Raw genomic sequence first — 13,098 nt, forward strand, 5'->3', positions numbered from 1 at the left:
TTCAAGGTGTGCTGGGGAGCAATTTAGCTAAGTGGGGACACTAACATGTTACAGAGTGCTCCACAGGCAATTTCTCATGGTTGTGCTCCCAGCATTCTGAAATACACATGGGCCAGCAGAGGGTGGAAAATATTGGAAAAACCAAGGCAGAAGTGGTGTAACCCCTAAGGATTGGCTCCTCTATGCTGAGAGAGATTTACTGTAGCTGTTGCAATGGCTGTTTATTGAAGAGAAGATTAAACAGGAGACCCTATTCAGAGTTAGTGGTCACTTAGAAGATCTTGGAAGCATTCCTGGACAAGGACACAGCCAACCAAAGCTCAAGCTGAGCCTTGCAAAGCCATCCCTACTGCACACAAAAGCACCAGGAGCTGTTCCCATCCCATATTCAATTCAGCGTAAGTACTCTTTTAAATGTTAGTGAAAAGGAATATCAGCCAGGCACAAAAAAAGGACAATTACGTTATAGTTTTGAACTAAAAAGCCAATCTTTCTGCATTGAAATGAAACCTGAAAGGCACAAGCAAGGGGGTTAGAAGAGGAGGGACTGGGAAAAGGGGGGTGGGGTGAGGACCGAGATGAGAAAAAGACTTCAGAAGCTCCGGCATTTGCTCAAGAGCCCTTATGTCTCTGAATGGTGCTATTTCTCTCATGCTACAGAGCCACAAAGTTGATTCCACCCCCACCCCCCCTTCCTCTGGCAACGCGAACAAGATCATAAACGTCAGATGCAGTCTTGTCGCTTTAATGGTCTCATGGCTATGAATAAAAATGGCGCGGTAACAGATTTGTTAATTGACTTTATGTGCAACTGGCATACATTAGGCAGCTCCGTTAACACCGCTCACAAAGCTGGATGTGTTGCTGTTCTCTCCCACCACCATCGAATTAAACTTTTAACAGTTGAGAGACCAGAGGGTTAAGCCTAGGAGGCTGGAGTGATATTTTCACTGCCTTTGATGACACACTAAAATACAGAACGTCTCATTTTGCAGCAGAACATTGAGTCTGCGAAGCCGATGTACATGTGGTTACTATTTGCAGAATTTGGCATTTTCTATGAATAGCATAAAACAGGCAGTGGATCAGCTGTCATGTTTTGACAGGGTTGTCCTTTTTTTCCGAATGCCATTCTTTTTTTTTTTCTTTTTTTTTTTTTTTTCCTTCTTTTTTTCCTCCCTTTTATGCCACAAACCACTTTTTTTTTTTTTTTTTTCTTTTTTCAGTTTTCCAAAGAAATCTATAAGTTGCTGAATATTATATTAAAGACAGTTTTTGCCCATGGGTCCAAAGGAATGAAAACCCTGCTATTATGAGAGACTGTGAACTCCAGGATGATGGTAGAAGGGAATAGCATCTGTGCATATGGACCAGTATAAAGGATTTGATCAAACATCAAGTTTTTAAAAACAGATTGCACAAATATCCACCAGGATTGATGTCCACCTGAAAATCATCACGCCATGACAGGAGTTTTTTGAGATGTGCCCTTGAGATCTCTACTTGAATCCTATGATTCTTTGATCTCCTTAGGGCTAATGAACTTATCTTGTCCCTTCTTTGAGATCAAGATTGAGAGTCTATTTTTGAGACACTGATGTCTGTGAGGTCTTACACTAAATATTTTAGTATCTCCATTTTTATACACTATTTCTAAAATGATGAGATGTTTTACCCCACAGTTTGATAGTGTCTGTCGAGTTGGACTATAACCTTAATCATGATTATACAAAAAAAAAAAAAATCCTGAAAATATCAACACGTATCCAGTGCCCAACTCTTTGGCTGACCCTCCAATCTGCTCACATCATGAATGCATAAACAGTGCATTTGATCATTAATTTCTTTGCTGATGTATTTTGCAAGACTAGATTTGAAGTGTGCGTCCCTGGGTAAAAAGCCATCAGAGCGCTTCTCCTCTCCTTGCTCCTTGTAGGGGTGGACGGAGCAGCTGGGTCCTGGTCTACATGCATTGTGGATTTGGTGGGATATCAGTGTTGACCCCACACTGGAAACTCATGGCAGTGTGGGCAGGCTTTGCCAACAGCCTTGACATTTCATGTCACAGGACAGCCGGTACCAAAGCATGAGTGAGGGCTCCAGGAAAGCCAGGAAAGACAAAAGAAGTAGATCTAAACAATAGAGTTATTGCTTAAACTCTAAGCACTCTCACTCCCATCTGTTCACCCTCACCTCCTATGCATCTCCTTCACCTTCACGCACCACAGAGGTTGGCTTGGCTTATTCTCTCTTGAACACATTCATATTTTAGGATGCCAGATTCAGACATTTGTTATGGCTATTGGCACCCTACCTCACATCCAGAGCTAAAGATTCCTGCCTCTATGGATATTTCCCTTTTTCTTCACTCCCATTTTATAAACATCACCATATTTGACCAGATTAAATCTCTCAGTGGTCAGAAGTAAACAGGGAAATTAATTATTTTAATAGTCAATTTTCACATCAGTGTGGTTTTTGTTTGTTTGTTTGTTTTGTTTTTGGTGGATCAGGTAGTGACATGGTGATCTTAGAGGTCTGTTCCAACCTAAATTATTTTCTGATTCTACAGATTGACCATAATATTCTGCTCTCGGTGCTATTCCTCAGATCCTCTGATTCTCTCTTAAACTTTTGCTAGAAGTTTCCTATGGTGGTTTGAAGAAACAAAATGATTTAATAAGTGGTAAGAGAAATGCAAAAGGAAATAAATAGTCTACTTTAAAATGACTGTCTTAGTGGTACTTTTGGAAATAAGATAGTTCCTTCCATTCCACAGCCAGAAGCACTTTTATTCCTGAAAACAATTGCATGATGTCTGCAACCAGGAGACATGTGTCTGTAAGAGGTGATTCCTTCCAATTCAGCTTTTTGCCCAACAATTTTTGCTGCTTCCTTATCATCTTTCTTTCTGTTTTAAATTTTCTAGATAGCTTGTCTTGGTAAAAGCACATTTCAGGTCAGATGCAGGCTGATCATGGAAGCTTTTAAACCCTCTTGCTGACCTGGAATTAGTAGATTCATGCAACTTTCCACCAAAACCATTACACCATAAAATAAGTGTTTTACGCTACAGTGGTATTGCTGGCAATGCATAAAATAAATGTGTGTGCAATGCCATAACTTCAGTCTAAAATACTACCTACAAATTTAATAGAAGAATAGATATTGCTTCAGTTGTACAGTGTCTAACATGGTAAGTTTTTTCTTGGTTGTTCTTTATACATTATTCGTCTAAACGCTTAGTGACACTGAACAGACAAGACACCTACATGGATATACATGCAGTAAACTTCCACAGCTCCATGACATCCCATATCATTGTAACAGTAAAATACAGCCCTGTTACCCACTTAGCTGTGGACTGGAATAAACTTTCTGTTTATCGTCTATTCACTCATCTTCCAAATGTCTCATTAATGTTGTTTTTCTCAGTGTCTTGATGTTAATCTTTCAGCATTTTATCCCAGAACTTATGATAATGAAAAATGAGTCTGAATCCTAACTAATACAGCAGATTCTGAATATTTAGAGGACTGCATTCTAGTAGACAGGTTCAAAGTAACCTTCACTTTCAAACTTGAAAAGAAAGTTGTGTTTCCTTCTATCTGGTTTAGAATAACCAGAAATAAAACTGGCCAGAAGCGTGTTCAGCTATGCACCAACTATGCTCACCAAAACATCACAATGCCCACACCTAGTCCTCTATGTCTGAATAGGAGGGTTTTCCTCCTGGTTTAGCAGAAAAAGGAAATTAGCTGTTGGCAATGGATGAGTGGGGCATATAAGACAATGGAGAAGGAAATACTTGGAAGTTAGGGTGTGTGTGTTTTCTTTTTTTTTTTTTTTTTTTAATTTTATTTATTTATTTATTTTCTGAAAACGCATTTTATTGTGAAACTTTTCTTACATTTTAGATCATATATTCAATTGTTTAAATTTCATATCTGAAAAGGCAATAAAATATTTTCACTTGAATGTATTTTTCCATATATCAGTAACAAAATCAAAACAACAGCGACAACAACAACAACAACAACAAAAAGAAAAAATACAACCTTTTGGTTTTATTGATGAACCAATGGAAATAAATTTGCCATCCTTCAACAACCTTTAGTTTCCTCTTTACCTCAAACCTATGTGGACCCCTCCCATGTGTAGCTGGGTTCTTAGAATTAATTAAAAAAATAAAAATAACTGGGTGATAGGAACTGGAGTACCCCTTTGTGTCCTATTTTTCAGAGAAAAAAAAATCTGTAATGCTTCCTTTTTTCTTGTAATAGGTGAAAGCTGTTTCCAAGAGGTTGGTCATGGAGTGAGATGAGAGAGAGCTTTCATTTCCTGCCATGTAGAGGCTCTCCAGACCTGAACTGAGTGTAGATGGGTTTTGCATCATTCCTCTCCTGCATATTCAAGTTCCGCTTTCTTGATATTACACACAAAGATCTTTGCCTTTTTTTGTCCTCAAAATGGCCTCTCTTTGTTTCTCTCTCCCTCTCTTTTTTTTCTTTTTTTAAAATTATTATTTATTTATTTATTTATTTATTCTGGGGGGGAGGCTCTTCCTCCTTCATTCATGGATCCAGAAGGAAAAAGGAATAGAGTGGGAGGAATGGGATGGAAAGAAGGGAGATGAAGGGAATGTGAGCGCGTGGGGGGATGCCTTGTCCTCCAGGGAAGCAGTTCCTGTCAAGAAGATTACAATGGTTGTCACTTGAGCGATCAAAAAAAGAGGGAAACACTAAGGATGAGTTCGTACAGCTGTGAAGGGCTGCTAATGACACCACCACGTGTACCCACACCACCACCCATACCACAATTTGTGTGAAGAGTGCAGCAGAAATCTCTGCACAAATTGGCACAATGGGCTGCCTGTGACCTGGGCACTGCAGGCACTGAGTGGCCAAAACCAGACAAAGACCACCCCCACTCCAGCAGCAAGGACTTTTATCCTCCTCACTTTTTGCTTCTGCATGGTAATTATTCTTTTTAACAACAGAATATTTGGGAAAGGAACAAGTATTGCAGCAGGAAAAAAAAAAAAAAAAAAAAAAAAGTGTTTATGAATAATGGAACATTTCAAATCCATCTGGTTTCCGAGACATTTTTTAGTTTCTTGCTACAGCCAATTATATAGCATGCTTGAGTGATAACTGGTTTTATCCTCAGGCTCATTCTGCACACTAATTTCTACACTGATAGTTGCTACCAACCTCTGAGGTTAGTAGCCATATGGTAGTCCAATATGGCACTTAATACTACACTTGTTATACAGTAGGCAGTATTCCGGCAATCATAAATCCACATTGTAGTAGGCACTGTAAAAAAGCTGTGAGTCCTTTTCTGAGTTTTGGCAGTGATGGCTATTTTTAATTTAATTTCAAGGACATTATAGAATCATTTGCAACTCTTTTTTATTTTTTTCTTCTCTGTTTTATTGCTGATGAAAGTCAAATTGCTGGCACCAATACTTCCTGTAAATGGCAAAGACAGTGGAGAGCGATAGTTCTTTTCCTAGCAGAGGATCTCCTGATACCGATGCTTCTGTCAAATTGATCCCATCCAGTAGGAATTGGAAAGCCTCCTCTAAATTGTGCTCTGTGTTGCTAAACAAATGCCAGTCACTAGAAATAGCAAAGTGGCATTTTGTGGGCTACCCATCTTGCAAAATAATAATCACCCTTAGCATTAATTCAAGGATTTTATCATGCTATTCTCCTCTGATGAGCCATACTGCAGCCTTACTAGGGCAAGGTCAGTCATTATTGTACCTATCACAAACATTAGAGGCACAGGAAGATAAACAGTCATCAATGTAAATGCAAATCCCTTCCAGACTGGGGAAGGAAATGTAGGTGCACAGAATGCATCCCTCTACAAGCAATAAGACAAAGACTTTCACAGGGAAGGGGGCAAATACTCACATGCAAATGTACAGGAAATCTCACAGAAAACAAATCCATCCTTTCATCAACCTATTCTCATTTCAGCACCATATTTCCTATGAGGTTGAAAAATCTGCTGCATGAGAGCATATGTTTCTTCAAAACTCATTTCAGATGTAACTTTTTTTAGGCTTCACCTCCTCTTCATGCTTTCTTTCCATAAATTGCTTTTGGACTGTTGTTTTTCCTGTTTATTTGCTCAGCAGTCACTGAGAGATCTGTCTGTTTCAAAGAGGACTTTTCAAAAAATGAGGAGAATAATACAACAGATAGTTTGGTGTAAGAAATAAATTCATTATTTTAAATTTTTAAATTATATTAGAAAGAAAGAAAGAAAAGAAAGAAAGAAAGAAAGAAAGAAAGAAAGAAAGAAAGAAAGAAAGAAAGAAAGAGAGTTGCCTTGTATTCTATTTACACCTCTCCCTTCCCAAATCCAGCAAGACATGTTTTTTTATTCTTTTTTTCTTTCCCCTCATGCTTCAAGTAATTAATCAGTAAGTCTAACTTCTAAGGAAGTTTTATGGTGCATGGACAGCTTTCTACTACAGAGGACAGATAGTCTACATGAAGCTCAGATGGAGGAGGTAGAATAAATAGACTCAAAATCTTATCTCTGACAGACAAGTTGACTGAGGGATTTAGGGAAATTGATATGATGGTTAGGGCCAACCTGACCCAATGGCCTGAAAGAGGATGGAGAATTAGCTGTCTCTTATCCCAGATCAAGTCTGAAAACAGAGGAGAAAAGCTACATAGCTACATAAAAGCTACAAAGTGGACGTGATTTCTTGATATAATAACACCATGTTATCTTAAGTGGTAGCTAAAACCACAGAGTCATTACAGAGCTAAGTAATGTAGCTAGCAAGTTAAAACTGTATTAACAGGAGGAAAGAGAAACTTAAAGGATAAAAAGTACAATCATATTCTTATATGCTTCGAGATTGGTACCCAAGGCTAAAGAGCCTGTTATCAGAATTCCTGAACATGTTTTCGTATGATCTTTATAGTGAAATCTTGAATTGGAAAGTAGGCATAGACACAGAGAGTTTCCATAATTACTTTTGATTTGATTCCGAAAAGAGAAATAAAATAGCCTCCACTGACATGTTTGCTTTGTTTGTATGATCATCAGTACCACAGCCCAATTTGCAACATTCCATACCTTTCTTATTACGTGTACTAGATACTCCATTACCAATTTAGAAGTGTCAGTTTGTAGTATAGAATACCTGGTCTCTATCTGAACATTGAAGTCTTCAAGTTATTTAACTTCAAAAGTTCACAAATGGATATGCATTTGATGTAGCCTCTTCCTGCAATGAAATTATTGAACTCCTCAGGAATATTGGGACAACCATGAGTCTCCTTCAAGCAGAAGACTTTGCTCTTCTTATCTGAGAGCATCCATATCTGAACAATCTGATTTTTAATTTGGTCTTTACCTCTACAGTAAAGAGAATTTGCAGAATTTGTACTGGATAGTTTGCCTGGGTTTCTGTACCTGTATCTAAGTTCTGTGTTGGAAAAATGAAGCCAAACTTTTTTTTTTTTTTTTTTTTAATTTATTTTATTTTTTTTTCCAAAACAGAAAATTCCTCTTCTGGCTCATCTATTTGGATGCTTGCCAGCAAACCTTTCCTTTAGCTAGCTTATTTCACCTACAAATTAAATTGGTAAAAGGCAATCCAGAAAAAGAGTGTATACTGGGGGAAGGAAAAGGGGGTCTTTTATAGTAACGGATGCCAAATGCTCTAGAATCTCTATTCAAATACATTTCCAAGTGTAAACAAGCTTTTGTGAAAAGCTCTTGCAAAGTTTGGGACTTGGCAGCATTGCGTGTGTATCACCACTACTATCTCCTTCACTTGCTAGCTGAGAGGGTGAAAAATGCATATATTTTTAAAATAGTCCTCTTTTCTTGGCCATGGAGTGTCATATATATATATGTATATATATATATACACACACATACACATATATATATATTTCTTAAATGCAAATTCCCCCAGTAGTGACTTCTGTGATCTCTGTGTTTAATAAGCTATCAGTTAAGTAGCCCATATTCAAATCTGAAGATAACTTGATTGGGTTCCTCAGGAAACTAGAAAATGCAGAATCATCTTGCTATGAAGAGCCTCTGTTCCAGCTGACACAAGGAGGAAAGTCAAAAATGGCACAAAGAATCTAAGTAAATGTATTTGAAAGCTCAAAGGGAGGGGGAGCGATGGGGAGAGAAAAGGGAAAAACAAAAAAAAAAAAAAAAAGAGAGAGAGAGAGATTGATAGAAAATAGTTTTCAGTATTCACCAGCTCTGCTCATCACTCTGGTCCAGGGCTTTGGAATAGACCCAGTGGAGGGCAGCCTCCTATCCACATTTCTGACAGACGGGGCATGATGCTCACCTTTCCTGCCATCTAGTTTGTGTTTTGACAATTCAGTATGGAAACTCCAGCAAATGTATGCAGAGAGTGAAGATCCCGGCTCCCATTCTCTTCTTGAGGAAGTTAGCCAGGCATCGCAGAAATGTGATGCGTGAATAACACAGAGTCTAAGCAGAAAATGAGTACGTTTTAAACAAGTCCACCGGAAAAGAATTAGCAGTGAAACTGAAAAGAGCCATATGCCAATAAGGGGGAAAGTGACTCAAAGTGACACGCTGTAATAATATAATTGAGTTAGGATTAAATTGCAGAAGGATAAAAGCAAGGACAGAGCTAAAAAGGTAGAGACTGCGACATGTGCTGCCTTGTTAAGTGGGAGATGGTCAACAGGAGGGGATTCTCTTGCCGTTTTCCTTTCATTTATAATTAGGCAGTGAAAGTACCAGGGGCATGTCAAGCCATTTGAGGGTTTAAATAAAACAGCACTTCCCTGAACCATCATGGCTCAGTTTCAGCATCTTCCCATCCCCCATGACTCCTCGGAGGCAGTGGGAGTCTACAGCTATCTCCTCCTGTGGGAAACCCTCCCTGGCAGACAGCATCCGGACCTTCTCTGTCTCCCACCCTCAATCTTTATTGTTAAGGGAAAAGGGGAGGTGGGAAGGGTGTGAGGCACCCTGAAGAAATCCCCTGTTTATTTAAGAGTTTTTTGCAGGCAGGGGTATGGGGGAGGGTGCCTTTCTTCCTCCTCTGAATTCTCCTCTATTAATATATTCCATTTAAATTGCTCACGGCACCATGTACTAATTAGGACTAGAATGACAGTTTGAGGAGAACAACTGAACCCACTTGAACTCTTGGAGTTCAGAGTTCATGCACATATGGGAAAAACATCTTCCCATTTATTTCTGCAAATATGCTGCACGTATCATGGAAAATATAGGTGATATGGACAGAGCTCATCCTAATGGCTCCTGGAAATGTTTCAGATTGCAGCCAAAGAGATTTAAAATGCTCATTTAAAGAAAGTACACACTGAACCAGTTCCACTGATGACCATACACAGAGTTGTACTGATTTAAATGAAACAGTTAATTTGATACTGGTTTAGACCTAAAGAACAAAAGCACAATGAACATCCTAAGGAATGTTAAAGTAGGCAGTTCAGTATAAGGCAAAGAGGAATAGTTTACAGCTACACTAAAACAAGAAAAGTCCACAAAGCTACATGGAGCTGTGCATGAAATAAATGAAACTAGAACATGTTTGAGTCCTGGCAAGGCCCTCCTGTTAGCTAACATCAGACCAGACACCTCAGCACTTACCTTCAGTCAAAAGTCAGTGTTTTTGCAACGTTCATGTAATAATAGCAATACTTAGTGATTGTAAGCATATATCTTACAGCATTTTAGCCAGGTGTGTAAATTGTACTAGGCGCACACATTGATTTAACTTCCCAAAATCAATTTTCTTATTTTGATGACTTTTATTTTGCCCATTTAAAACTACACTTCAGGTGCTGGCTTTCAGCCACTTCCATTCCCAGTATAGAGCATCCAAATATTGACTTGTACCAGCTTAATGAAATTGATTTTGACTTCTCACCTTTTATTATTTTGGCGGGAGGTTGTGTGCAGACCAACTCTATAATGAAACTTGATGATTTACTCAGTACTACACAGCAAATCAGTCCCACAGCTGGAGATGAGCAGGTTTTTACACAAACCCACCATACAAATTTGACTACATGTCCTGAAAAGCAGCATGCCTGGATTGTCTGAAGACTCCAGTTTATGTATTGTTTTCTCTCAGATCTCTTAAGCAGAGATGTTGTAAGAATGACTTGGATTAAATGTCTGTTACTGATCCATTCCATTCTGTTCCATTCTTTTTAATGTTCTTATTGCTATGATATCTCACTTATGACACTATAAGGACATTAGTTGCTGTCAGTCACGTGTGGTTCATTTGCTTTCTTTTACTCCCATATTCTTTCAGCCTGAGGAGTTTAGAAATGGTTTGATGGAAGTGTGTGGCAGGTCTTTGGAGACACAAGCGATTCAAAGCCAATCAATGCATCTATAAATCCTTGTAAAGCTCAGATCCTAGATACCTGGTTACTCTTTCATTATGCGTTGACCCAGCAAATGAGGCTGGGATATTCCTAAGACACTCTTCATTTTTCACTGTGCTGCATTCTGCGTAATTTCTCCATGGCATGTACGAAGCAAAAAATGTATCCTGTAAACACTGATCTACTTATTATTCTGTTTGTTTGGATAGCCTTAAAAATGGGCATTTATCTATTCTCTCAGACAAAGACGGGTTAGCCAGACATACACAAATGTGGTCATACAGAGACCATCTATGACGACCATTTCAAGAGTACTCTTCTCACCATTTCCTAAAACTGACTTTTACATCCCAAGGGAGACTGCAATTTAGTGTAACTACTTCAGGAGCACAGAGTTCTGCAAAGCCCTCCATGAAAAGCTACCATTCTTCAGGTATTAATGTTTGAGGGCAACTGTTTTGTTTTCTGGAGGATGGAAGGAGCAAACTGTAAGGACTTCAGGCAATATATATGTAATGACTGACAGCCGAAATATAGAGACATAAAGAAATGGATGTCAGGGCTAATGCAGTTCTGCACATCTCCATCACACAGTTCAGACATGGACATTTTTCTTTTTCAGCCTCTGTGTTTTAAAACAAACCGGATTGGGGCCATTGCTGCCTGTAGATTATGGCCCTCGAAGTGATAAACATGCTGTTCCATTGCTATTTGCCCCATGAGATAAACATTTCTGATGGATTTTTCTGACAAAGCTGAGAAACCTAATAATCGCAACGTCAGAAAAAAACTGAAAACTGATTCAGTTTGATCCCCAAAGGACAGGAGAGGGAAAACTGCAATAGGAGATACAGTTCTGTAAGACTGAACTTGTCAAAGCTTTTTTGACTGCTTTGAATAAGCATATCCGCTTGGTATTATAAATAAAGGCATCAGACAGTAATTTGCATGGATTAGGATTGTTAACGTTTATCAATTGCTGGGTTTTAAAGAACTCCCAAATTCTTGATAGGAGTATCTCTTTGTAGTGAAAGATTCATGGTGGGAGTGAAAAAAAATATCTGATGAATTTAAAGCTACAGATGAGAGAAAGCAAAGCCATCCAGATCTAAACTGAGATACCATTAGTGGTTCCCATAAATCAAATCATGTTTATAGCAGGGATACAGTTGAATTACCATCTGGACTTTTTAACCTCGACATTTATTTCCGAACCCTCCTCCAATATTGAAAGTAAACTTAACCCTTCCTTTCATCTTCAGGACTTTGACACAGTGCCAGTTCTTATTTTGAAGGAATGATCTGATTTTTGATGCAGACAGAATGGCACACGTGGCTCGAGGTTGGAAAGACTGGGAGTTTCTTGCAGAAGACAAAGTCATAAAAGAAATAAAATACACTCAGTCTTAAATGAGATCAGCTGAATAGAGGGTCAGTGGGAATGAAGTCAGAGGGAGGATAAAGAAAGGAGGGTTCATTTTAATTCAGGTAGAGGACGCAGATGGGGTCCAAGGACAATGTAGCAAAACATATAATAGTCAAAGGAAACCTATATTCCCTCAAGATTGGTGGGATTATCAGGAGGGTAGATGGGTGATGAAGAGCTAGATCCTGTTTTCATTTGTGCTAATAACAATACTGTCATTGCCTCTAATAGTGCAGCCACTTACTTCAGTGCAAATGAGCACTTTAACCCTTTACTGACCAAAAAAATTCAAGCTACTGTTACAAAAAAAAAAAAAAAAAAAAAAAAAAAAAAACTACAAAGATATTTGGATCTTGTCTTCTCTTTTTCCTTTTTTTTTTTTTTTTTTTTTTCCTCTCTGTGTCTGAACTTCCTGATTCAGACAAGGAGCTGCCAAAGTAGTTAATAAAGGATACTGTGCTATTTCCAGCTCAAACTGAAAGGAGAAAATTTTCAGGAGAGACTGGCTCTGCTCTGCAAGACACTTGGCCCCTTCTGCAGAGGTCGCTGGTCTGAGTGACCAAGTGGGCCAGGGTTTGCTCAGAGGCAAACAGGAGATATTTATGATTGCAGTTTCCCAGGTCACAGGTCCAGCGTTTTTCTTTCTTTCTTCTATTTGGGCCCATAGGCAGCTTGGCACTGGGACTGCAGGACCTGGCCAGCAGTCTCTGGTTCTCCAGAGACTTTCCACATGAACATGTGCTTCTTGTGCATCTCTGCAACACAGGGAGAGGAGCATTTCTGTACATCACACAGTGTTTAAAGAATAATTGTATTAACTCTGAGGTTCTCCAGAGAAAGGTAACAGTTCTTACATAAATATATACCCAGACAACATGAGGCATGCTAGTGAAACTGCACTGCATGCATGTGCGGCTGTGATACATGCTTCTGGTGCTAAGAAATGTGATCAGAGGGCCTTTAGTTGGCCAAGAGGATCAGGAAGCTCATCCTGAAGTCATAGCATTTATCAAGGTGAGCCAACCTGGCCATCTTATCCTTGAATAAAGAACAAGATGCTTTTCTTTGAAGGCTAGCTTCCCTGAAGGAAAAATGTCTTCCCACCTTCCCTCCAAAGCTGTTTCCGTAAAAGCGTTTGGTGTCATGCATTTCAATGTGAGCTGAAGTCCTTATTAGAGACAACCTCATATTTCACACCCAGGCTGGTGCCAGGATCTCTTAGTCTATTGGTGACATTACTGTCATTTCCTATCTCTCTCCTTCCTGAAT

The 13,098-nt window shown here is 38.9% G+C and overlaps 1 long non-coding RNA gene across 1 annotated transcript in view; it reads left to right on the forward strand.

Moving 5' to 3' along the window:
* Positions 1-13,098, forward strand: part of LOC311442503 — a 25,637-nt gene continuing 12,539 nt past the window's right edge. The window contains exon 1 of the long non-coding RNA XR_014696691.1: positions 1-398. This is a non-coding gene — a long non-coding RNA (uncharacterized lncRNA). The remainder of the gene's footprint in view (positions 399-13,098) is intronic.

Source organism: Aythya ferina (genome assembly GCF_964211825.1).
Source record: "Aythya ferina genome assembly, chromosome: 11".
Taxonomy (NCBI): Eukaryota; Metazoa; Chordata; class Aves; order Anseriformes; family Anatidae; genus Aythya; species Aythya ferina.